The sequence below is a fragment of the Ascaphus truei genome, chromosome 2 (assembly GCF_040206685.1).
Source record: "Ascaphus truei isolate aAscTru1 chromosome 2, aAscTru1.hap1, whole genome shotgun sequence".
In the NCBI taxonomy this organism is placed as follows: Eukaryota; Metazoa; Chordata; class Amphibia; order Anura; family Ascaphidae; genus Ascaphus; species Ascaphus truei.
Window position 1 is genome coordinate 379,435,903 of NC_134484.1, and position 24,948 is coordinate 379,460,850.

The following is a 24,948-nucleotide window of genomic DNA, read 5'->3' on the forward strand; positions in this document are numbered from 1 at the left end:
TGTCCTGGCCCCATGATTTCTGTTGGCGGCCCTGCGTCCGGCTGCAAAACTGGGGCAAAACAAATGCAAAAATCAGCACCATATCTATCAAAGGAATCCCAATAAGAAGAATTGGAGTTTTTTTCTATGATAAATCTCGTGTAATTATTGTGCACTGGTTTCGCAACCGGTAGACTTTAGTAAATAGCCCTTAAAAGTTTGTACATGTTTTTAAAATACTTATACTGGTTTGATTTTTTTAAAGGATCAAATACCACAGATTTAACCTATTACACACCTCCATGAATAATCTTTGTATAGCATCATGCACTCAGAAAAACAGTTCAGAAATGTCAAACAGGGCCAATGAGATTTGAGTGTCAAAACAAAAAGAAAAACCCTCAGCATTTGAATTCAACAATGACGTGTATCTGTGAGGCTCCACTGAAGTACCCGAGATAGACAGTCCCACAAAGTCAGTTCAGTCCTCAGTGGGACTGCAGCATCACACAGCTAGCACCGGTCTGCAGTCATCGATTCCATGCTCGGGGCGTGGCTTGATGACGTCACGGACACGGGACTGCAGAAGCGCTATTCAGAACGCATCGAATGAAGAGTATATTGAGTCACGTGGTGCGGTTTGACTGACAGCTCGCAGACAGGGAGGGGACAACTTGAAGAGCCAGCGTGCAGGCGGCAGAGTCTCCGTTAGCCCAGCAGTGGCTAGTGTTGCACGGCTGCAACCCGGGGATTGTACGGGCAGATCCTCTGCTTCACTTTGCACCAGGATTGCTCAGACTTTTTCCGGGACTTATCCTGGTGAGATCAGTGCCTTGCAAATGCTCAGAAAGTTTGTTCTGCAAACCCAAACCAGCTCGTCCAGAAAGCTTCCCCCACTCTACAACTTTCTTGTGTGAGTACTGATCCACTTTCTCAAGCCTTTATTAATAGAAGTGTGTGTATTCACAGCTCTTTTGATCCTTATATGATCCACATCCAGGCGTGGGCAGCCCCCTAAACGTTATTGTGCCACATCCTATTGCCTCTTTTCACGATCTCTTGCATTACAGGCGGAAGATGCCTTTGTTTCACCGGTTTTATCTTGCTAATAATAAGGGGATTTTAGTTAATCCAGAAAAATATATCGATTCGGATAAGCTTGCTCTGTGTTATTTGGGCCAGAGACTGAATAGTGTTTGATTTGTGTGTTTTTTTTATTTTTTTAATTTATGTATTTTTATCTTCAGCTTCGCAGTTGGAGGAAGTTTGGCATTTCTTGTTATTTCCCCTCTGTTTAGTAAGTGCACGGGGTAGTGTATATGATCCAAAGGAATTCATTGCACAGATCGGTGCTGTGAAGCATCAGGATCAAGAATGGTGCTGTGCTGGGGGAAAAGAGATTAGTGTGTGATGTTACTAGACAACCCTGTGCTGCCCCCCTCCAGCACTGGGCACATGAAAATAGGCACTGTACACTTTAATTCCTCTGTCAATGTGGGATACAGGAGCTTGCACTCAAATGGAGGACCTCCTATGAAGGCACCGGCAATTTATTTATTATACGCAAATATCATTTTACCATGAAAACACTAGTATTTATTGTGTGTATATATCTATATATTCAGACACATTTGATCTATTCTATCTATATTAATCTCTCACACACACCTTGTAGCTGTAGGCTCTGAGCTGCATCCAATGTGGAGTGGACTGTGGAAGACAGTTGAGGGCTCCTTAGCTCTCAAACACAGGCAGAAATAGGTACATTAGGTACACCTGATTAAAAAATGTACAGGACATATGAAATAGGTACCGTTCAAGGGTATGACCCTGTGCAGAATAAGGTTGTCAAACCCCTTACTACTGGGGTTACACAACCCTCATTGCTTGAGTCAGCGCTTTGCATATTATTGCTCTGGCAGCGACAGAGTTAAGCTGTATTTTTGTTTTTTTACCACAGTCAAATATACACTAAACTGGATTGCATTCCCTAACCACAGAGCAGATCTAGCTGTACCAAGCAATAATTACAGAGCACCATTTTCATTTCTGAATGGATGCAAATTATTAGTAGGTAGAGGGAGGCAGTGTACTGAAAGGAGATGTGAAGGAATACTGAAGTCCGAATATGTCATCTGTTTTCACTTTGGAGTAAGTAAAGAAAAAAATTTAAAAAAAAAAAAGGAGGGGGAACTGGTTTGACAAAAAAATGTCCCAGTGCCTTCTGCCTCCTAGTACACTCATCCCAGACTGGTTACACCCATGCGACGGAGGAAACAATGTGTAAGTGAAGAGCTGAGCCCTTTTTATGTCATGTATACCACTTGCAGGAAATGTATATAGATGTTATGCAAGAGTTCTGCTTTGGCCTTTAGGCTCCACGAAAATACAAATAAAGTTGTCGTACTCTACACAGGTGTCTTCTAGTGTTGGATTTTACAACTAGCTTTTATTTTTCTTGTTTGCAAGGTCCATAATGTGAGAGAGAGAAGATACAAGCTTGTTGATTTTCTATTTAGAATTATGGCACAATAATGTCTGTATTTAGTTTTTCTAGACTAGATTGACAAAATAAATCAAATCCTTAGCACTGGTATATGGAGGGGAAAGAACTATCCAAACTCAGTGTAGTGGTCCTGTATTTATAAAAAGTAATTGAAATAAAGCAAAACAAATGTAGGAGCATCGTCCCACCTTGTCAGCCCAAACCCTTTCACCCCCTATTTATTTTTTTTAGGTGGGAAGCAGGGGGTCTCCAGAGCTGATCCGCGTTACCTTCAACTCTGAGGGACCCCCTGTTTCCTGAGATACTTACCGGAGAAGATGCACCGGTACGTCATGAAGATTTAAATCGCCTGTGTGACACGGGCCAGTAAAAGCTGCGACAGATGATGATGTGGCTTCCTATTGGCCTGCTTGATGTGGGAGTCTTGGACCTCCATTTTTGTATCTACTGGAAGGGGATTCTGGAGCTGAAAATAATGCTCTGCAGAGCCCTTGCTTCCTACAGTTTATCTGTTAAAAAAAAAAAAGTAAGCAAGTGTGTGTGTGAAATTAGATTACAATATTTGACATCAGTGCTTCAGTCTTCACGGAGATCCTGCCTCTAGCGACTAGCAGAAAATAATGTACAATAAACTAATATAACTATACTTCTCTTTCAGTCCCACTGCGGGATCACCTGCATTTCTCAAACAAACATGATTTTTTTTTTACATATTTTAAACAAATTATTACACTGATTTTTTATTTCCGATTCTAAATGATTTTTTTTTTAAATTTTTTTTCCATATGTCCAGCATCACCTTTTCGAAATGCTCTTTGTAAGTCCGCACTTGGCATATTTCTAGGTAATCGCGCTGTACAATTTACACAGGCAATGTTTCATTTGAACTGATTTCAATCAATTCTTCGTTGAATTCACACTGGCAATTAATTATGTGGTATGTTCCTGCCATAGTTATGATGCATTGGCTTGCTATCAAGTATAATTCTCTCCCCCCCCCCCCCACGCCCAATTGAACATGAATAAGGACATGGTGGTAATGTGTCTTGGATAATTCTATTTACAAACACAGTAGAGAACCTCATTGCATCACTAATGTTGTAACTTTAGACAAGGAGAAGAAAATATTGTGCACAAATGAAATGTGTACCGGTGTGCTTCCCAGAGGGCGCAGGAATTGTTCTTTGTTTTCCAGAGCATGCAACAGAGTGACTTACGATAAGTAATGACACTGAATACAGAAATGACGGTAATCGTTTTCTCCAGCCCAAGCATACATGGGATTGATGCATTATATGGAATTGTGCTTGAGCTTCCATTCTCATTTTCCAAATGGGTAGGTTAGTATTTATTTAGTGAAACTAGGTCAAAAAGCTTAGATGTAGATGCGAGTTTATCATGGTGATAATGTGTCTGTGTGACTGCATATTGTGAGTATTGAGAGGAGTTTTTTTTTTGTTAAAGCTATGGTGCCTGATACGTTCAACCTGAAAGTGAAATTGCTTTGCCCCTGTTGCCCTACATCTTGTTTTAAAGTAGCGGTACGTGCTGTTCGTTGGTTTGTTGTATTGTTTTGTGTTTTTAAGCTTACCTGAGCTCTCCCTGGTTTTGTGGCACTGCTGCTGTAACACTTGTTCTAATTTTTAAGAGGTGGTGTGGTATTTATTAACTTTACCGATTTTAGATTTGAAAACTTTGAATGCAGCATTATTGGACAGTGTACTCGAGGAGCTCATGTGCAGCAATGTGACAATGCTGCTTCAATTCTAGAAATGTGTGAATGTCTTCAAATCTACTTACAGTAGAACCAATTTTTCTTGAATTTCCTGTTTTTGCAAAATTCGCATTACTCAATTTGTTTTGCCAATGTCAGTCGGAATTTAGCCAAAATGGCGGAAAGTAAAAGGCCACATGACCTTGTTCTGGTTTTTAAAAAAAAAAAAAATTTGTGTTTTTTTTTTTAACGATGCGTACTAATGTTTCATGAAAAACGAGCACATTTATCCTGGAATGCCAACTACAGCTAAAGTTTTACACATCTCTAAGCAATTTCTGTGGTGCAGTAATGAGACTGATGTAACAAAGAATATCGGTGAATATTTGCAGTGATGAGTCTTGCAATAAATCACATCACGGACATTAGACTACTTACTGGAATAGATTTTCAACAACAGCCACTCGTAGCTCAAGGAACAGCCCAAAATAATAGAACTAAAAAGTCCTGTGGTATGGTATAGTACAGGGGTGCGCAAAGTTTTCATCCTGGTCTCCCCCTGCTCGCGCCCACCCCTCCTGGATGGCTCTGACGTCAAATGACACTGCAGGGTCACGTGACATCAGGTTGCCGTGGAAACGCGACATCACGTGACCCCCACCGCGTCATTTGCCGCCTGGTTACTGTGACGACGCGCCGCTTGATGGAAAGGTAAGGGAAGTCAGGGAATTTTACAGAGGCCTCACACGATCCCTAGCATTTAATTTAAATGCCTTTTGGGGAAGCGCGGGGCCTCTTTAATGGACGCGACCCCCCAGAAAATCTCGTGTCACCCACTTTGCGCACCCAAGTTATAGTACATAGTATTATATACGCTGAAGATGCAGGTGTATACAATGATAGAGATGTGTCAAACAGTTGATAGTAGGAGATGAAGACTAACAGAGTGTTGAAAGGAATGTGCCTGGGGGCTTGTTGGAACAACTGGTGGGGGTAAGCACAACAGAGTAGAAATGAATTACCTCTGAAGCCCCGTTCCATGTAGAAGTTCCTCCTGCATCTCTGAAGTCACCGTCAGGAGTATGGCGGCTCCGTGTGATGCGCCTTCTCCATACAACCTGGCAGTGAAAATCCGGTGTAAGGAAGCCTGCAAAGCTGCTGTGCGTCGCTCCAATCGGAGGGCAGGATTCTGGTGGCACAGCGGAGGATTGGTGGGACAGCAGACCCAGGAAAAAAGCATCAACAACTCACCGGGTAAGAACATAAAATATACTGAGGACAAAAACGGGAACCTCTTCCCATGCGTTTCACTTACACGGTGAGTTGTTGATGCTTTTTTCCTGGGTCCGCTGTCCCACCAATCCTCCGCTGTTTAACTGCTTGCTGGAATAGCACTTTTACAGATGCTTGTACATTTTTTACATTTGTTTTGTATGGCAGTTTAGACCTTGTGACAGCAAGGGGTCTGACTTTTGTGAAAAAAAAGGTGAGCATGGCCAAACTTGTATTTCTTGCGTTGGTGCACACTCAGAGTATTTTACCTTCTGGATTAGGACTATGGCCTATATGCCTATATACAGCAGGGCCCCGCTTCCCGGTGCTTCGCTTCTCGGCGATCCGCTGATACGGCGGCACCGAGAAGGGGGACGCCATGTTGGTTCCTAAGTCGCGCATGCGCAGAACGGGCGGGTGCGCCCGGCGCGCATGCGCAGACCGCAGGTTGCACGCACATACCATAGGTTGCACATGCGCAGAAGTGAAAATCACCGGATCTGCTTTCCGACGATTTTCACAATACGGCGGGCCTCTGGAACGGAACCCGCCGTATACCCGGGGCCCTGCTGTAGTGCTCTAAATTTAAGCACGTGTTAGGGTGTGCTATGTGATCAGTGGTCAATTTCTCTTTATTTTTACACGTGCAAAACTTTCATACCATATTGTTTTTAATTTGAACACTGCCAATTCAATTTGAAATTTTTATTTTGGGAAAAATTACACTTTAAAAAAAAAATTTGCATCACCATTTTTGGTATAAACCGGTTTAACTTAACCACTGTATATAATGTTTATATCACTGTGTATATGTCTGTATAAACATGCAGGAGGGTTTTGGAATGTGCCATTCTAACGTTGTCCCTCTGTGAATTTATCATGATCCATGTGCTGCCTCACGATCTTTAAAAAAAAAAAAAAAAAAAAAAATATACATACATACATACATGCATACATATACAGTGTTCGACAAATCTATACATCTGCACGCCCCGGGTGAGTGGATTTAACATCGTGGCGAGCTCCTATTGGCCCAAGCAGCACACGTGTGGTACAAGGTGGCGAGTAGATTATTTTGTTTGGCGTGTAGATTTTTTGGTGATTTGTCGACCACTATATATATATATATATAGAGATAGAGAGAGAGAGAGAGAGAGAGAGAGAGATATTAGTTATGGTGAGTAAAAAAAGTGACAAAAACCCTCCACAGGAAAGCAAATATGCAAATATAACTGTATGCTCATCTGCATGTCTTAGGCAGGTCTGCAACCCCGCCTTTCCCCATTATCACCCAGCATACAGCACTTCCACTGCAGCAAGGGATTCTGGGAAATGACATGCAAATGAGCACACAGTGTCACTTTTTGCCTCAATAACCATTTTTAACATGGTTCCCTATAGGCTTAAGCTTGCTGCATGGTCACAGCTTTGAGAACAGCCAGGGTTAAGGTGCATACCCAGAAAACCACCCACAGACAGCTTTTTTTTTTTTTTGTAGCCCGGGTGGTGAAAAAGTGATTCCACCTCAAAAACCGTGCTCATGGTCCAGTGAGACCAGGTGCTCAAAACTTGTGACAAAGTCCGCTCCGGAGAGTAGGCCAGTCCGTGCCATAAGAGTCCTCTCCAGCCGAAACCTTGGAGTCCTGCTGTTACATCGACGTCGTAATCCGAGGAATCCGACGTCCATCCTGTTCCCTCCTAGTGCAGCTGACACCGCAGGAGGGTCCAAGTCTTTAGGGTGTTCGGCTGACGCCTACTAACCCCCCGCAATCTTCCCCCGAAGGGATGGCGACTACTAGCCAGCACTCAGTCTTTGCTCTCCGGAGACAGGGGTGACGATAACCCAACAAACGAAACATCAAAAATCCATAGTGCGAGTGCTCCAGTGCTCTGTGATGCAGTGCAGGAGGTGCTCAGACGTACAAACACAAAAAGGGTGTGCACGAGTGCACGCCCGGCCCCGTGCAAGGCCAGGCGGTGACAAAAATAATGGCTTGTCCCCTCAGCGGAAGGCAATAAGGGGGGCCAAGTGCGGGAAAAATAGGGGACGGTGCAAAATCATCTGTGCAGATCAAGTGCTCTTAAGTGGAGGCCGCCGCCCAAACAGCCATCCACAGTGCAGCAAGTGATGCTCCCCAGGGGTTCCAAGCCTGGGGTGCAAGATTAAAAATGCCCAGGCTACTTTGCATCCGCCCATCTCAGTGATGCAACTAGGGCCATCCTTCACAGGACAGACTCTACACTTGATCTTAGCCAAAAGGCCGAGAAGCGAGCCTATAGGGAACCATGTTAAAAATGGTTATTGAGGCAAAAAGTGACACTGTGTGCTCATTTGCATGTCATTTCCCAGAATCCCTTGCTGCAGTGGAAGTGCTGTATGCTGGGTGATAATGGGGAAAGGCGGGTTTGCATACCTGCCTAAGACATGCAGATGAGCATACAGTTATATTTGCATATTTGCTTTCCTGTGGAGGGTTTTTGTCACTTTTTTTACTCACATAACTTAACTCAGTATTATGGTTTAGCCTATCCCATAGCCTCTCTTGCATTCCCAGTAAAATCAACCCCACACTGATGAGACCCATCAGGTCGAAACAGCTGTCTGTGGGTGGTTTTCTGGGTATGCACCTTAACCCTGGCTGTGCTCAAAGCTGTGACCATGCAGCAAGCTTAAGCCTATAGGGAACCATGTTAAAAATGGTTATTGAGGCAAAAAGTGACACTGTGTGATCATTTGCATGTCATTTCCCAGAATCCCTTGCTGCAGTGGAAGTGCTGTATGCTGGGTGATAATGGGGAAAGGCGGGGTTGCATACCTGCCTAAGACATGCAGATGAGCATACAGTTATATTTGCATATATATTTATTTATTTATTTATTTATAAAATATTTTACCAGGAAGTAATACATTGAGAGTTGCCTCTCGTTTTCAAGTATGTCCTGGGCATAGAGTTATGATGACAAATAATACATGGTTACAAATACAGTTACATAAATGAACAGGGTATACATTATATACAAGACATTGCATGCACAGTTAAAGAAAATATATATTATGGGCGTATGAAACAGTTACAGGCCAGATTAAAATGTGAGACAGCTTTAGATTTGAAAGAATTTAAACTGGTGGTGGATGTGAGAGTCCCGTATTATTTCTCTCTCTCTCTCTCCTTTTTAATCAATCCTGGCACATGAGAGGTTAACATTAAATACAAGAATTGTTTTTGTGGCCTGTCGCACCACTGACCAGGCCTAATTTAATTTTGTTTGTGGTTTTTTTTTTTTTTTTTTAAGGATTAAGGTTCTCTAGTCAAAAACCTGGGTTTCAGGAAATCTAGCATCACAAATAGTTTCTGACCAGAAACAAATGAACATCCCCCATTTTTTTTTTCCTCAAAAGATTCTGCAAATACAGTACTAGAGGGTGGGCTGAAAAAGCATTCCAAAAAGTGTGCAAATCTACTAAATGTGGAATTACCTGGGCCTCGAACAACTCGCAAGAATAAGAAATAGATATTTGTAACCATTGCGATTAGACGAAAGAAATCATTTGATATAATTTCAATGTATTTTATATTTCTGAAGCAAAAATAGAAGTTATGTGGTCTTATTTCATATTCAGGCGTGAATATTAAGTACACTATGGTACACAGAGAACACGTCGCTCACCACACAAACAACCACAACATAAACAGTAGCTACCTGGTGCATGGGAGAAGGGAAGGCATAAAACACACAGATAATCACAGAGATTACATAAAGCCCACAATAGTTGCACTCGAGGTAGATAACACTACAGGTGTGAGTGTCATAATACTGAGGCCCAAAAATAGCCTATTCCCCTAGTGGGGTTAGCCGCAAAAGATCACACTGAAAATAATAAAGTTTTAATAATCAAAGTTTAAAAGCCGATGACACCATAAAAATGCATGGATAAAGTCCCCAAGTAGGTGGGGGAGAGAGAGAATAGGCGATGTAAGTATATCTCAAGCCTAGATCACCATAGCAAGTAATCACGTTGACGTTCATGCGGTTGGTGTTTGGAGGCGAGATCTGCTCCGGTTCTTTCCCAGGGCTGCGGCTGTCTGCTAAGTTACCTATTACACACGGCATACAGGTCGTATAATCACCCAATTGATGACATATTGTGTCCTTTGGGGAGTATATACTTTATTTGCATTGCTGTATATTCGTACAGAGTTTATGCTATTACGGTACCACACATAGTTTGTGGGAGTCTGTGTATTGAACGGTCAGCCCTAATACCATTACTTGCTATGGTGATCTAGGCTTGAGATATACTTACATCGCCTATTCTCTCTCTCCCCCACCTACTTGGGGACTTTATCCATGCATTTTTGTGGTGTCTCGTCGGCTTTTAAACTTTGATTATTAAAACTTTATTATTTTCAGTGTGATCTTTTGCGGCTGACCCCACTAGGGGAATAGGCTATTTTTGGGCCTCAGTATTGTGACACTCACACCTGTAGTGTTATCTACCTTGAGTGCAACTATTGGGGGCTTTATGTAATCTCTGTGATTATCTGTGTGTTCTGTGAATATTAAGTACACAGATGCAACAGTGAAGATGGTGTGTGTATCTAACTATTGTAGAAACAAAGTTATGAAGTCTTCTTTTTTTTTTAAATATATTTTGAGGCAAAGTTTAAAGGTCAAAAAGTGCAAACAAGGGAGCGAGCGCAAAGAGCCCCAAATGGTAATGATTGGAAAATAAAAAATAACAATACCATCCTCCGTTATACTAAAAAAAAAAAAGAATGTCCAGGCCTCCTAGCGAAAGCGCGGCCTTTGGAGTGAAGAAGAAAAAAATCGACGAAAGGACAGAACAGTGTGAAACTGTAAAATTGTATTATGCATGTACAGTATGCTAATACAGATACAGTATTTCCAATGTATGCGAGCCTTAGGTGTTATAAGTGACCCCCACGCCCTTCTTGAAAGCGTTAACCTCCTTCAGAGAACAGATACGGCCTTTGCTCCGACACCTGGCGGGCGCTACCGCTCCCTACGTATGTGCAGCATACGTAGGGTTGCCACATTTTATGTATTTTTTTTTTTTTTTATAATACGGGACACTGAAATCCATTTTGACTGATATTCAAAATTGCTCCCAGGCACGACTGCTCCCCCTCCGAGTTATGCGCGACACTATTCAGCCCTTGACCAGCAACAATCTCTCTCCTTGCAAACGCCACTCCCTGCAAAACCATAGTTGGCATTGTATAAGGAAGACTACCCACAATCAACTCTTTCCCTCTCATTCACTCTTCCCCCTCCTCTCCCTTTCTCCTGCCTCCCCCCTCCCCCATCTCCATTCATTTCTTATCTCAGCCCCCCTTTTCCTTGCATCTCTCAGCCACAAGATCCATCTCAGCCCCTCCAACCTCTTATCCACTCCCAATTCATCCCTCTCCCACCCCCCCCCCAATTCATCTCAGTCTCTGTTCCCCTTCCCAATCTCTCACCACCACGCCTCCCTCCCATCCATGTGTCTCATCAACCCCCGGCAGCTCAAGTTGACTTACCCGATAGTGTGGTCGGGGCTGAGTCCTGGCAGCAGACACTGGAAGTTGTCATTGACTTCCAGGCGGACTTCTGGGGCGGGCCCTGACCCTGCTCTCCTCTACTGCCATTCTCTTCAGTCCTCTGCTTCCGCTTTCCATCGATCGCACCATCCTCTGCTCCTCTGCCACCCGCCGGGGGTCTAAAAAGGGGACAATCCCGTATATACTGGATGCCTGGCAACCCTAAGTGTATGACCAAAAAGAATACCTGCTCTGGAGCATGTGACATTAGTGCTAGTTACGGCAAGCACAAGGTTTAAAAAACCCTAGGTGTTTCATACACTACGGCTTCCTCAGGATATACAGTGTATATGTATTACCATGCGTGTATAATACAATTTTACAGTTTCAGACTATGTTTTTTTGTCCTTTATTTTATTGTTTTTAGTTTTTCTTGCGCTTTTCCCTAGGAGGTCTGGACATTCTTTTTTTGATGTATAACGGAGGATGGTTGTCATGATAATATCATGAGATGTATTTTAATCAATGCTGGTGCTTCAGGGGTTTGTGGTTGCCAGTTGTTTTAAAAATACAATTATTGGGTTTATGACAGGTCAAGACTCTTCCTGAGTCTGTCCAGAGCTTCAAAGAGGACTTCATTAGTGGATTATCCTCTATGGCCCAATAAAAGTACATGATATTGTATAGGGCTGATGAGATAAAGGAAGTTGTCTTGCAAGAGATGGGATTAAAATATGTCTCTCTTTACATCTTTATAAACAGGAGCCTTTTAAATTTACCTTCATCTGCGGTAATATCTCCAAAATATCAACACATTAATCAAAGAAAATGTCTACAAGATACTATATGGATGGTACCAGATCCTGGCCAGAGTCAATAAATACAACACTCAACTGTTTCTGGGACTGTAATCAGATAGGCACATTGTATCACATATGGTGGTAATGCCCCCCAAAAATAAAAATTGTGGGCCCAAGTGTTGGAATTTTTATAAGCGAGATTTTGGAGACCACGATAACACCTTCACCATGGGTAGCCCTTTTACACAGAGAACCAGATAACATGAAGTTTAAACAAAACAAATTGTTAAATCATATTGTCTCAGCCACTAGATGTGGTGTTGCGAGGCTTAATACCAACACTTGGTAAGGGAATCGAAAAGATGTGGCACATTATGAGCCTAGTAAAATAAAGTAAAATGAGAAATATGTGACCAATGTGGTGTCGATTTTGCTTTTATATTACAATATTTATGTTCTCTTCTGCCGTCTCCCTCATGCCTCTAATAATAATCTCCCATTATGTGCCCTCCCCCTTCCAATTTCCTTTCCCGGTCTCCTTTTTTGTATCCTCCCCCTATTCAAATAAAAATGTTCATGGGGGGGGGGGAAGGGGGTGTCTGAGTCCGTCACAATCAGGACAAGGGTAGCATTAGGTTATGGTATTTCTTTATACTCAAGTTAAAGTAAATAAATTGCTGTCGTTATCCGATGAGTGGGACATAATAAGATGCCCCCCCACACAAGGTGGGCATTCATGCCTGTTAGTCACAGAAACAAAGTTGTGGGTTTTGAAAATATCAAAAATCAGAATTCATCCACAGGTGTGCTGTTAACACACAGGAATTTTCATATTTCCTGTCCTCAACTCTTGAGGGGCCTAGTAGGTGGCAACATATCAGGCTTTCTGCTTTATCCCTTTTTTTTTATTTTATAAAACGGCCTTGAAAACATACAATATATAGGCAATCTTTATAATATCATCATAGAAGCATATGAATAGCACTGTGGCTATTCTGAACACATGGCACATAAAGCTTGGCCCCCTGCAGATGCACTTACCAGAACTCCCTCCTACTGTCTCTGTATGTTCTCCCTACCTACCAATTAGACTGTAAGCTCCTCGGAGCAGGGACTCCTCTTCCTTAATGTCTAAAGCACTTATTCCCATGATCTGTTATTTATATTATCTGTTATTTATTGGATTACCACATGTATTACTGCTGTGAAGCGCTATGTACATTAATGGCGCTATATAAATAAAGACATACAATACAATCATCAGGTATGTATTTTAATCCATTTGGTTAAGGGGTTAATGAGCTAAAATTTGAAGTTAAAAATACAATGTATTGGGTTTGACAAGCCCAGGCTAATTCCAGGTTGTGCTTTGCTTCAAAGATAGCATAATTGGGGGTGCCTATCCAGTATGAGCTCACTTAAAAGGACCAGATGGGTTGTATATTGCTGATAGTCGAGATAAGGGAAATGTCTGGAGACTTGGGAATAAAATATGGTCCCTGTGACAACTGTTTATAAACATGGTCTTTTTACAGCCAGCTTCAAAGCATTCTCTGGAAGGGACTTATGGGTGGACAAGGGTGTGGCTACAGAAGGTATCAAACCAAGAGTGACTTTATTAAAAATGAGAATATCCTGTGATGTCATCTCCTCTGCACAATTAAAGAAACAAATCTGTAACTGTCACTGAGGGGCATGTTCTGACATCTCACACTGTTTAAAAGATTAGAAGGGACAGATTAATCGGTCACCTAAATGTAGGATTAAGATGGTCATATTTAGTCTTGCTATGTCCGCAGTGAGTGCCTGAATGTATTGATGTGTCTCACGTGTGTGTAACTATTACAGAAGTGAAGTTATGAGTGCAGATACATACTGAGGCACGATTCAAACATTGTTGTAAGAGTTTTTTTTCCTCTGTCATAAAACCGTCAATCCCCCAGCTGATTTACGACAGGGGCTGGGTTTATGTGGTTTACATAGGAAGAAATAATATTTAAGTCTGAGCAAAGTTTATGATAATTGGATGTCTACAGAGGTGTTTCTGGGACCAGATACGGGATATCTCATCATCTCTTACCAGTTATCTGTCATAGGGTGATGTATAGCGTTTTCTTTTTTGTGTTTTATCCTTTTTATTTATTTTAATTGTAACTATGTTTCTTGTAATCTCTTTTCTGTAATCACAGCACTTTATTTTTATATATTAAAACATTTAATAAGTAATGCTCTGAATGAACTGTTGTACGCTCTGGGATGAGTATTTACGTTTTCGGACACATTTTGCTACAACTGATTTCTGTGTGTTTTAAAGTGCAGCCCCAAACGCAAAGCAGACAGACAGCACACATAATAGGCAATACACACACATGAATCCTTTCTGTGCTGGATAGCAAACAAAGTATTGCACAGGAAGGCACAATTGAGGTTAATACTGCACTGAAAGGGGTTAATACTTAAATACTCTGAATTTTGCTTCCAATTATTTTACTGATGTGTAGACCGAATTAAATGCTTTTTCGTAATCTACGAATCCTAAAATGAGCAGTTGATCATATCCTTTACTTTGGGAAATCACTTATTGTACAAGTTTGATGTGTCCCTTCGTGTTTATATCCAGTGCAAATTCCTGCTTGTTCTCTAGGCAGGGCGAATTCCAGGTTGCAGCCAATTAACAAATATCTTCGTTAAAATCTTGTAATTGATTGGAAGTAGCCTGGTCTGTAGTTCTTGAAGTTTTCTTTCTCTTCTTGTGGATGAGGATAACTATGGCATCTGTCCACTGTTCTGGAATTTTCCTGTTCTGTATGTTGCAGCATTTTACGAGTTTGCAATGAATTTCTCTACTTCCTCCCCAGCTTCTTTCAAGATTTCAGTTCTAATTTCATCTTCCAAAGTATTCCCATCATAGATTTTTATTGCCTTTGCCACTTCTGGTAGAAGGCATCGTATATGATGGGTGGCTTGTTCTCGCTCTTCCTCTGCTGGATTATACCCAGTGTTATTTGTGTTCTCGTATAATTTCATTTATAAGTGAACTGTCTTCATTTTTTTTCTTTTTCTTGTTGATCCTTTGTCTTGTTTGAGTGCAAAGATGTGGCTTCATCTCAACCAGAAGTCGTTGCTTTAGTCTACAGGCTTTTGTTATTTTCCTTAGTCTTCCACACCATATCACAGTTGCGTTTTCTTAGTCCCCTTTGGGGACTTCTAATTTAATGTAAGGGGTTAACCGGGTGGGATTACTCTGGTATTGCCCCTCCCCATCATGTGATGTAGGATGACTATGCAGAAGGGCTTGCCACTCTTTTGCAGGTCTTGTGACCAGTTTTGTCACCATGGGGAGATAGAAGGGTGTGTGTGTATATACAGTATAGCCCCATCCAATGTTGTAGAAGCAGGTTCCTCAGAGGGCTTCACCTTGCGTCCTGTAAATATGTTTGTGTATAGATATGTATATTAAGAGTATTGTCTCTGTTTTATTATTATTTTCAGTTAAGGAACATGCGCTATATTGTTAGCACCTATAGTAATGACCCAAGATTGTTCTCATACGGAAAGAGGAGTGTGCATGTTCTTAGCAGGAGTTCTCAGAGTGGTAACTCTGGAACGTAATTGGTTTGGGCCCACTGGAAGGTCCTTCCTAAACTCCTGATGCAATAGGCATGGACGAAATATGCAGTACAAAGTAATAGGATACTGATCCCAGAAAGCAGAGTGTATTCCCAATGGGGGCTCACTTGAGATGGGCATTATTGACGATATGCAGGAGATTCCCATACTAAGGGAAACAAACTCTACGAACTCCACAGTTCAGTGAGTGAGAACTATCGGGAAGAAGCAACAGAGTTTGCAACCAGTTAACGTCTAATGTGGTCTGTCCTTGTGTGGCAAGACTTCTAAACTGATTTTGAATAAAGCTCCTTTCTGAACTATAAATGTTCCTCTCGCCCATCCTTATTTTACTTGAATATCCATGCCCAGCCTGCACCGACCCAGCACCCTGAACAGGTATGAGAGACTGAGCACTGCCATGTTATTTGTCAATTTGATGTCGACACTTTTTGACCCGGGTAAGGAGGGTTACAATTGTTTTAGTCCTCTTTTTAATCAGTTTTCTTGTTTCGATCTTTGCATTCAGATGGAGTTTGGAGCTAACCAATCGTTTATCACTTGTGGTGTCAAAATAGTTAAGGACTTTGCACTCACTCTGGACTCGCACATTTCTTTTTAGCTCTGCTATAATCAATTTCATTCTTGATTCCTTTGGGTCCACTCCATGTCCATTTTCTATTTGAATGATTCTTGAAGGAATAATTCATGATGTAGAAGTTTTAACATTCTGCCAATCTGTCCATGTTCATTTCTGTTGCCATAACAATACTTGCTAACTGATGCTTTGTCTTTCTGCTGGGCACCAATCTTTGCAATGAAATATTCCATAATGAGGATGAGGTGGCAATTTCCTTTTAAGTTGGCTGATTTTCATGGTAAAAGTCTTCTACTTCATTGTCAATGCGACTTGATGTTGGGGGCTTGCATTTGGTTTATTTGGAGCAGGTATCTCTCTTGTTAACTGAATGACAATTCTTGCTGCTCTTTCCAATGAAGCCTACCATACTGATTCTTCCATTTTCTGTACTTCTCTAATATACAGTAATGTCTTCTTTTGAGATCAATGAGACCATCATCTTTTCTTGCTTCAGTAAGGCCAATAATATCCGATTTTATCTTTTCAAATCCATCTTCCATTTCTGCAGTGCTGCTTCGCTGGAGAGAGTCCGGGGATCCTTAGCACCCTCGGCCTTCATGCCTTCTTGAACGCTGTCCAGCCCAGGGACAATCTAGTCTCTGGAGAATGACCATTGCTTTTTGGTGTATTCCATATTTGGGGGTTGAGTTGGAACTTACTATGCCGGCCTCATTTGTTTGTTGGCAAGTACCTTTCCCACTTTGTTCAAGCTTTTAAAGTATTGCTGAATCTACCAGCATCAGTGCTAGTAGGTGGCAACGTGTGTTCAAGAAGGTATGTATTTGTGTGTAATTGGCACTGCTGATTGAACATTATTTCACAAGCAATACTGTAGTATTCTACTATGTAACAGTCAACTTTAATTGTTGAGCAGAAATAAATACACGTGTTACTACGGTGAAGCACTATGTATATTAATGGCGCTATATACATACATACATACATTCATTTTATTTATAAAAAATGTTTAACCAGGAAGTAATACATAGAGCGATACCTCTCGTTTTTAAGTATGTCCTGGGCACAGAGTACATACATACATACATACATACGCATTAACGAGGGCCTTTCGGCGATGGGGTTAAAATGCAAGAACCGAGGAAGTGCTACTCATTCTAGCATCTAGTGTTCTCATCACAGATGAGTACATACAGTATACTGCACACATCAGTGACTCGTTTAATTACAAATATTAGTAAAATAATTGGAAGCAAAGCTCAGCGTATTTCAGTATTAACCCCTTTCAGTGCTGGACTAGCCAGTAGTTCCTTCCTGTGCAATACTTTGTTTCCTATCCAACACAGAGAGGACTCACATGTGTGTACAGTATTGCCTATTGTGTGCTGTCTGCCTGCTTTTCTTTGTGTTTGGGGCTGAGTGCAGTGCATTACTTGTCTCTGGTGTTTGGAAAGTTGGAGGTAAACATTCCAATAGTTTTCAGGCTGTTCTTGAGGCATCAGCTGTCACCTCACCAGTTTGATGGCATAGTGATAAATAAGCGGTGCTTTAGTAACTGGGACACTTTGGGCCCTTTATTTATAGGCGGATGAAGTAATGTGAATGGAAGGTGGAGGCTCTGATGTTTTTATTGATGGTGAGACCCCATGCACCCCTTTTTTTTTTTTTTTTCTCCATGTGATTAATAAAACAAAAATTGGGTAAGTGGTTTTGTATACATTATTTTTCTCTAACCTTTTTGCACTTTTATTATTTACATGATAATAAAAATAAAGCTTTAGAGGCTTTTAACATTTTTTTTTTTTTTTTTTTTTTTTAAATATAATGCCTTTAGGTGATAGTGATCATCTTCTTCACTTTTTTGTGTGCTTATTTTAGACTACTGAAATTTATATCTATCCGTTTACTTTAAGACTTTTTCAGAGCTTTTGAAGCTCCAGCCAGCTAAATGGTTAGTTTTGCTCTGTTGTTGTTCAGTACAGTATAGCAATTCTGCTGCCATAACTAATCAAACAGATAAACATAAGATATAAGAGAGATGCAAAACATTAATTCTGCACAAGATACAAAGCAAGGAAAACGGTTTAACGGTGGTTTAAATCATTCTGATAGTTTGTTTAATTTCTCACAGCTACATGGGACGTTCACTTTACTAGGCACTGTATGTAACCAATTCTGTTAGTCTGACTGCTGACCTCCCTCCCATATGTAGTGTGTCAGGTAGCTGTGGAAGCTCCTTATGTGATCGATCGCTGACATACTGTACGTAAACACTCACGTGTTCACATGCCAGGCTTTAATCTAATCATGTTCTGGAATACACAGTGATTAAATGAGTTGAATCTATAACCTATTGTGACATTACACTTTTTAAATTGCACACCGCTTTCCCTGCTAACTTCAATGTGATTACACTATTTAAAAGTCTGAATTACTAGTGTAGCCCTGCTTTCTCCCCCCTCCTCCCTCTGGGAGATCTGGCCTTTGCTACTGGTGGTGTAGTGCTTAGTACCTGTAAGGCTAAGGCCCCGCTCCCTCAGTCAGCGCGCCCACACTGCAGACAGGCGGCGCGCTGACAGGCACAGACCGCGATATGCGGTCTGCAGGGAGCGGGAGGGGGGGCGTGGTTTGAGGGGAGGGGGGCGTGGTTTGAGCGGAGGGACCCGCTAATCCCCCACTCCCCCCACAGGCTCGGTCTCCCGGGCTGCAGGAGGGAGCTGCTGCGGGCTGCTGGAAGGTAAGCAGCTTCCGCTCCCTCCCCCTTCCCCCACAAATGCCCTCCTCACACACGGGGGACATCGGAAGACAGGTAGGGAACACCTCCCCTCCAGTATAGTACCTCGAGGGACTGCGGATCAGGTAAGATCCCAGGTGGGATTGCTGGTTTGGAAATTGTTAAGAGGGGCATCCTGACACTGGTTAAGGGGTTCAGAAGTCATTCACATCTGCCTTTTTTTTTTGTTCGGTTAGTGAGGTCATCACACACACACACACACACACACACACACACACACACACACACACACACACACACCACCCCCTACCTTGTGGAGGAAGCTGTCTGACAGCTCCCGCCCCTGCCGCTGATACGCTGATCACCGTACCACGTGACTCGTCACCGCTCGGGATCACAATTTTCTTGCATCCACTGGCGGCTGACGTGTCACAGCACGTTGTGAGCCGTGCAGCGAGGGGGGACTGGGACCGGCTAGGAAAGGATACCCCTGCTGGTGAGGAACGCGCACGCGGCCGCGCGCCGCCTGACGCAGCGGGACCAAAGCCTTGGGTGCCAGGAGATGCTGAGCTTCTGCGATGTGTGGAACAGGACAGACTTTTGGTTGTCATCAGGCTGTGTTCTTCTCAGGTGCAAGCGCCTCCATTCACAGCAGGCTCCAGTTTGACTGGAGACAGTCCCCACTATGAAACAGATCACTCCGCCCTCTACCCAATAGACTGAGACTTCGGCAAGTGTATATAAAACAAAGGGGCTTCTTTATTCATCCACAGCAGGATGTTGTACAGTAGATGTAGTCTTCTTTCTCTGCCCCAAGCTTCTGAATGTTGCCTAAGCCTTTTTGCCGAATGGGGGCTTCCCAAGGCCTGCTTGGTATTCTATTCAGCCCCCTGAGGGGCAGAGGGCACGTCTCTCTCCAATGAGGGAGAGACTTGGACAGACTATAATTTGGAATGGCTTCCTCTCTAGTACAGCGGGGGAGGGCACAAGCTCTGCACCCATATTGGCTGTTCACAGACCAAGTTTCACCTCCACCCCAGTCACTCAGGGAGGCTGTCTGAGGGTGGGGAAAACCCAGGATTATGCCTGACAATGCTTTGGATTTATTAAGACTGACATGGCAGGCAGGGCAGACAAGTATGGGGTGGAGAAGTCTCCAAAACCGTGCTACAAAATGACAAGCAAGTTGCACTGCAATGATAAGAAATGAGTGTATCAGTCCTGCCTCAGAACAAAATCCACCTTGTAATAAGCATATGACAGGGGCTCACAGTGTGCAAAATGGTATCAAACCTCAGGAAGGGGGCCAATATATGGTAGGGAGCAAGGATCCATGCAAAGAACCCCGTGAATGTATAAAGCTCCGCCACTACCCTCACTAATCCTGGCGTCCTACGCACAACTAGTAAGCCCCTTAAGGGCACGGTACTCACAGACTTGACACGTCGATGCCGCCCATCAGATACCGTTGATCCAAAGACTTGATCCGGGTGCAGTGTCGGCGTGCTCCAGCCTCAGGAAGTCAGATAAAAAAAGTAGGTATGGCGGTTCACAGCCGTCCGTAGGGTAAAGATAAAGCGCAAACAATAAATAAAACAAAAAAACTTTTAATGTGCACTAGACATTACAGGATGCCACAAGAACACTCTGACGCGTTTCGTCCTGTGATTAGGACTTTGTCAAAGACCTAATCACATGACGAAACGCGTTGGAGTGTTCTTCTGGCATCCTGTAATGTCTAGTGCACATTAAAAGTTTTTTTGTTTTATTTATTGTTTGCGCTTTATCTTTACCTTACGGACGGCTGTGAACTGCAATACCTACTTTTTTTATCAGACAAGTAGGCAGGACTGTCATGGCTACACTAGCGTATCAGCTGTCGCATAGCACTTCAAACATGGTGTGCGTGTGTGTGTATCTGAACCCAGAACCTGCTTGACAACGTATATTAATTTTCCTTGGACCAAAATGAACTAATCGTTTAAAATGTTAGATGTACAGTAGGGATTGATTGTGTCTTAATTTTATCGTTTTTTTTTTATTTTATTTTTAAAGAAAATGTGACCAGTATTGGTATTTTAAAATGTTATCCAATTTTAGTTTTGTTTCCATGGTTACTAAATGTGTGGTTTTTTTTTTTATATACAGTTGTTATCTAATCTCACTCATCACATACCCCCATATGTTACATAGCATCCCTTCTAAACACTTTACTTGCGCCATCAATTGCAAACCAGTCCCAATTTCACCTGTCTTTTCCTATTAATAACCTCACACACTGTGCCCCGCACATTTTAATAGACTTCCTATCATTCTGCTCTCCTGCTGCAGTCTGCATGTGGTCCGTCCTGTACGGCAGTGCAATAAAACTAGCTTTCCAAGCGGTATGGACAATAGAAAAGTAAGAGGGTCGGAAAAATATTAATACACAATATTCTGGATAATTTAATTAAGATTTTTTTTTTTTTTTTTTTTTAAATAATTGAACATTTTTAAAAACATTGTTTATCGTTTGTACCATATATTGTCATATCTGAAGTGAGGTTCAGTAGAAACACATTTCGCTGAGTTGATTATGCAACTGCAACTAAATTAGTAGAAGATTTTTCAGGACAGATATGGACCACTGTGGCTGCGAGTTGAGGAGCCTGCTGTAGGATGTCAGGTCCCAGGTTTATTGCTCTCCCTCTCCTCTTCTAGCCTGCCACTGAGTACAGGGAGGGGGCAGTTGGCTGACCCTGACCCTTTGGCCACTATTCAATGTGCAGTGAAACCACCCTTCCTGTGCTGGATTAGAGCTCCCTATTCAAATGACTGCTACTGAAATCTTCTATTACTGTGGTTGTCAACTTTTTTTTGTTTTTTGTTTAAAGAACCCTATGATTAAATTGTGCAATTCTGTGGAACCCCAACCCTCTCTAATAGCGTGTCTGAGATCAGATGCATTGTAATTTCTTATGTATTTGGTACAGTTTTCAAATTACCTGGGCATATGGTTTGACTCCCACTTAACATTCGGGATGCACATTGATACCCCGACATGCCAAACTAGGTGTACTTTACAGGAACAAATCCTCCTCAAGTCTGCTGTTCAGAAAGCGTATCGCACAGCAGATGCTAATGCCAATTATCGACTATGGATAGTGCTCGTCACCCCAAACCCACCTTGGCAGACTTGACACCCTCTACAATTCAATATCCCGTTTTGTTCTCCAATGCAACTACAACACACATCACTGCAAAATACTCAAAGAACTAGATTGGTCATCACTTGAGTCTAGGCGCAAAGTTCATCTTTCCTCTCTTGCCTTCAAATACTTTCTGGGCAAGTTACCCATCTATCTGAACAAGCGCCTCACCCCTACCACATGTAGCACTTATCTGAGATCTGACTCCAAAAGACTGTTCATGGTCCTTTAACACTTGTCCTGCCACGAGCAAGGCAAGACCATGGTACTGAGGTGGGGAAGTAGAGAACCACCCACAGCAGCGGAAGTGTGCCTGGCAGGCGGATTGTCAAACGTAGCCGGATCTGGGTTGGAAAGAGTGGGTAGTTCTGATACTTGCCAAGGTCTTGGGATGGAGAGGTCAGAATAGTCAAAGTCCGTATAGCAATGGTCTGGGGTTGGAGAGGTCAGAATCGTGGAGGTCTGTTTAGCCATGGTCTGGGGTTGGAGAGGTCAGAATCGTGGAGGTCCGTATAGCCGTGGTCTGTGTTGGAGAGGTCCGCAGAGTCGAGGGTAAGCCAGGGTCAATATCCAGAGGGGTACCAAAGTCAAGCCGGGTCGGTACCCGTAGAATCAAACTGCAAGAAGAAAACAGGACAAGGAGCAAGGCACAACAGACACAGGAGCTCAAGGCTACAGCAAGTTATGCTCTGCAAAGCAGGAAGGGAACTGCAGGATATATATAGCACACAGGAACCAGTAGCAAGGGAGGCGGAACGGAGGCGTGGCCTCCGGAGGCAAGGATTGGCTGCAGTAGACAAGTGGGCTAGATGAGTACTTGCCATGCAGGTGGAGAGCGGTGCACGGTGTCACGTGTGCAAGTAGCGTGGTGCATCGCTAAGCTCCGTGGCACTCTAGAAGAGCTGCGCGTGCATGCGCGCTCTGTAAGCAGAGCGGGGGTGCGCGTTGGTGCCAGAGTGGAAGTCTGAGGTGACGGGTAAGGAGGGAACACATCGTAAAGGACGTGTTCCCCGATTCCTTACAGGTCCCAAGGCTCAACAAAGTAGCTGGCCGCTCCTCCTTCTCTTGCCGTGCACCCAAAACTGGAACAACCTACTGGAGACTCTCACATCCACCACCAGTTTAAGTTCTTTCAAAACTAAGGCTGTCTCACATTTATTCTGGTCTGTAACTGTTACATACGCCTATAATATATATCTATATATATCTCTGTAACTGTGCATGCAATGTATTGTATATAATGAATACCCTGTTCACTTATGTAACTGTGTTTGTAACCATGTATTCGTTGTTATCTTTGTTATCTTAACTCTGTGCCCAGGACACACTTGAAAACGTGAGGTAACTCTCAATGTATTACTTCCTGGTAAAATATTTTATAAATAAAATAAATTACCAGAAAATGGCAGGGAACCCTTTAGGGATGGATAGTCTCATACCAATCCTTTTCCTGTTCGTAACCGTTTAGGGATGCCTGGAGAACCCAAGGGTTCCTAGGAAACCTGGTTGAAAAACATTGTTCTAGAGGGGAAAGAGGGATCCCCAGCATGTGTCCAATGTATGCAGCATCTTCAAGGTCTTGGTGCTTGTCGATTCTGCTTCTCCTTCCATACAGAGTCTTCGGTACATGGACTGCGTGGATTGCTATTTGGTACCTCTATTGGGAAGTTGGTGCTGTATTGGGTAAATTTGTATAGTTGGAAGCCGTTTCTGTACTTTGCTTGGATTCCGACTCCTGATCAACACCAGCTGACTAATTGTACCTATTTTAGCAGTGTGAGAGCTATGGAGAGTCCCATTGTCTGCCTCTAGTATACATTTTGATGACATAATTACCATGTATTTAAATTTTATTAATACATGGGAGCGGTTTGGTGGATGTTTGTCCACAGCAGATTTAACTACACTTATGTTGAAAGTGCCTTTCAACATAACAGTGTACACAATTATAATTAATGTTATTAATAAATTAGAAAATGCATATTGTAAAATGATGCTATGGTAGCACCAGCCAAAACCATATTAATGGTGGAATAAATGTTCCGAGTGTTACACATCTATTCATTTACTGTATATCATTTTGAACGAGTATTTCCTGGTTTGGGTAACTATGGTATCAAATTCCTGCTGATTTGAATGTTGGTGGTGCCTAAAATGTATAGTTGCCTGCTTTGCAATAAGATGGACCAGCGCATCAAAGTTAATGGCCATAAGCAAGATGGTAGAATATGAATTGTCCCTCTGAGATGCGGTAAACATGAGGTTAGATGTGGGTACTGAAGAGGATTTGACTTTTTTCTAAAAGTTTGTACACATTTTTATTTTAAATTTGGTTTGGAATTCCTGTTGTCTTCTTTTTGGGGCCCTTAAGCAAAGGATTTTTTAGAAATGTGACCACGGCAGGTGTCAGAAAAAGATTGAAAACAGAAAGCAGTATAAAACAGTGAAAGTTTATCATGGTGTTTTCTCACAGCAGCAGTTTTGCACTGATCAGGGGAAAATCTTCCCAACGTCTGTAGCCTCTATTCAATGTGCTGTGAAGTGGGTATTCCCCATGCTGGTGACTATTTTATTCCCATTTAATTTAAATTGCCAGCATAGGGAAGACTGCTTCACAGCACATTGAATAGTGTCTCTGTGAGATGGCTTTTGGTGTAAACCTACAAATTGAGCTCTCCCTTGGTCAGATCGGACTATAGAGGGGCAGATGTGCACGTCTCCAGTCATATAACTTACCAGTTCTGTTTTCCAGGCTGTAAACTGTTCCATTGCTAGATAAACAAAAGGTGGAGAACATAAACTGTTTCATGCTGCTGGTGTTCCAGCCTATTACTGTTTTAAACCTAAAAATTGAAGCCATGGTTGGGGTGAGAGATTGTAGTTTGAGCTGTTAAATTCACTACTGTGATCTTCATAGCTCAAGGTTTTCTGTAAGTGCTGTAGAGTAATTCAACAGGGATCTACTACAGATTCAACCTGCTGCTGCTGCTGCTGCTGCTGGT

General features: G+C 42.4%; 1 protein-coding gene across 4 annotated transcripts in view; it reads left to right on the top strand.

Annotated features, from left to right (window-relative positions):
• Positions 1–563: 563 nt before the first annotated feature.
• Positions 564–24,948, top strand: part of HYCC1 (hyccin PI4KA lipid kinase complex subunit 1) — an 89,928-nt gene continuing 65,543 nt past the window's right edge. For 2 of the 4 annotated variants that reach the window (XM_075587137.1, XM_075587136.1), the window contains exon 1: positions 568–892. The gene's annotated coding sequence lies outside the window, so the exon portion shown is untranslated. Of the gene's footprint in view, positions 893–24,948 lie in introns of all 4 variants that reach the window. The other 2 variants (XM_075587138.1, XM_075587139.1) reach the window with 2 other exon arrangements.